Genomic DNA, 3042 nt, shown 5'->3' on the forward strand with positions numbered 1-3042 from the left:
TTTGTGATAAAGAAGAACATATATGAGTTGCATACAGTTTGATACGAACCTGTAACAGACAACCAACACATGATGCAAAGCGGCAAAGTTCAGTAGCCGGCTCTACCCCTCCCTTTCAAAACAAAATTCTGAACTGCACATTTCTTGATCAATTTGATCGGAGCACACTATGACATGTTGCGTCAAAGGGCAGCTTGATGATGGTTGCTCAGTGCTGTGCCAAGAGGAGGTTGATGTGTGATGTGTCTCCAAATAATCCACTTATATATCCTCGCTCTCCCAGTGAAGTGAGCTACCAACACGCGCGTTCATCGAGTCAAAACGACGAGTGAAGAAGAAATCAATGGACAGGAAAATTGAGGAACGCGGCCGTTCAAACCACCACGCCAAGACGACGACTGTGCTCCTACTCCTACTAGTTCAGTGTTCAGACCACACCAGGCCAGTCAAAGAATAGAATGAATACTGCACTTCACACAAAGAATATGGCGCTGGTCAGTGAAGTACCACGTGGCAAGAGTTTTGTTTATTGGTGGTCGCCGGGGGTGGTGACCATGCAGATTGGAACGGATATCCGACGTTTTCAGAGTTGCTCAATCCATAGGATTTTTAAAAATCTCTACCGTACGTGCGAGCTTAACCTACTGAATTCATATTTTAGTTTTGTGTTTCTGGAAAAAACAAAACCGTGATGATAGGTCGATGACGGCGGCGGAGCAGGTAGAGACGACATCATCGGAGTGACAATACTGCAATGACTAGTCAACAACCAGTGGTGGATCTAGGACCCAGGCCCAGGACCCAGGCCTGGGGCATGAGGCCCAAATTCCTTGTATACCGTAGCAAAATAGTGTAGCAATTGCTACGGTATACGAAGGTGGCCCCGGGCAGCTTGCTGGGCTGGACCCGCCCCTATCAAGTAGGAACAGACGGCCTTATGGTTAAGTTCACAAGACCGAGGGTCGCTGGTGAGATGGGAGTGATGACGGCGGTATCAAAGAGTAACTCTGTGCATTCGGTTTATATCGTTTGATTCATATGTTTTTATTTGCACAGCAGTTAATACTTCGGTAAGTACAATATTAAAATTAAAGTACGGTTCGGTTTCGGTATATTAAAATTATTTTGGTATAACTTTGTGAGGTTTTTTAACATGCTCCCTCTTACCTCTCCTTTTCACATGAAACGTAAGAGTATAAAATAGATTTGAGCTGTTAATTGCATTAAGTAGTGTGTTTGATTAACTCTTACCTTCTTACTATAATAACCAAAGTTGACGTGAATTTAAAATTGAATAAGTCCGTGCAATGTGATGATCCAAAAATCAAAGTTGTTCGCCTTGACGAGACACAATTTGATGATGAGGTCACTCTCGGTGAAATCCGGCAAATTATGCTCCCAGCTCCTCCCCGTTTCACCACAGAATCAACTACAAATATCGTGAAAGGTCCACAGAAGATATAATCCACCTAAAAACCATGTAAACCAAAAAACAAAGAAAAACAAACTAAATGGTAAAATGAAGATAAGCTGAGATAAATCTCGAGAATAACAGGGTTAAACTAAACAAAAATCGTGTGTAAAATACACACATCATTCACTGACAGGCTATCGTAGAAAATGTGCTACACTAGGGCTTGGGTGAGGTACACACTAATGCGCCATGCTCCAACGCGCTACACACCACGATGCTGAGTTCCAACATGGTACACATTACATTCCAGTGCACTCCCGACCGAGGAGCAGGTACACATCATTGCAGACCTTTCTTCTCCACTCTACACGGACCCAGGAGAGGGTACCTTCCCTTTATCAAATTTATGTGTTTGTGTTACAAAATGTTATGCTTAGGGCATCTTCAACGGCAACCCACAAAATTCCTTCCGCATCTGTCCGCGGATAAAGAGACTGGTCCGCGAACACGGAGGCAGGAGAACGCCATCCAACCGTAGCTGCATACATCCGGCCTTCCTTATTTTTTTTCCAACTCCGCAGGATCAAAATAGCCGCATGCAAATGGTACAGACATTCGATAGCCGCATGTAGCACTACTTCAAATTTAAAAAAGTCCAAATATTACATCCCAACATTGTTGTTCCCTTTCACCGCCCACTGATGTTCAATCAGATCTTCCTTCAGCTGCTCGTGAGTTGGTCGATGCCGAATTTGTTGATGCATTTGAATAAACTCTTAGATGTGGCCGGATTCTCGTCCAGAAGTTGGATAGTATCACCCATGTTCTCAAATTCCAGAGCTGCAGCAGATCGTCACTCTCATCCTCGACGATCATGTTGTGCATGATCACACAACATGCAATTACCTCCCACGAGGTCTCCAGATCCTATTGTTTACAGGTCCATGAACAACTGCGAAACGGGCCTACAGAACTCAGAATGCCCGCTCAACATCCTTTCTAGTTGCTTCTTGTCTTTGGACGAAGTGAGCCTTTTTCTGGCAAACTGGGTTTGAGATGGTGCTGACAAAGGTAGCCCATGGAGGATAGATGCCGTCAACCAGATAGTATCTCATGTTGTACTCATGTACATTGATAGTATAGTGGCAAGGAGGAGCTTTTTCTTCAGTCAGCCTCGCAAACAACGTCGATCGTTGCAGCACGTTGATGTCATTGTGAGACCCGGGCATGCCACAGAAAGTGTACCAAATCCAAAATTCCTGGGATGCAACAGCTTCAAGAATGATGATGGATTTCTTAATATATATGACCCTGATATTGCCCTTGTAAAGCCTTCGGGCAGTTTTCCATTCTCAATGCATGCAGTCAAGAGATCCAAGCAAACCTGGCAACCCTCTTGCTTCTGAGATTGCCAGGAGCCTCTCCGTTTCTGCCACAGTTGGTTCTCTCAGGTACTGAGGTCCGAACACCTCGACCACGACAATTGGAAACCTAACCATGGCATATCCGCATGTGCTCTCTAACATCCATAGGTACTCGTCCCACGAATGAGCGGCCTTGCCATATGCAAGCATCCGGAGTGCGGCCGTGCGCTTGTGGTAATCAGAGAAGCCAAGCGTTTGCACGAC

The sequence above is a fragment of the Triticum aestivum genome, chromosome 4B, assembly GCF_018294505.1.
Source record: "Triticum aestivum cultivar Chinese Spring chromosome 4B, IWGSC CS RefSeq v2.1, whole genome shotgun sequence".
NCBI lineage: Eukaryota > Viridiplantae > Streptophyta > Magnoliopsida > Poales > Poaceae > Triticum > Triticum aestivum.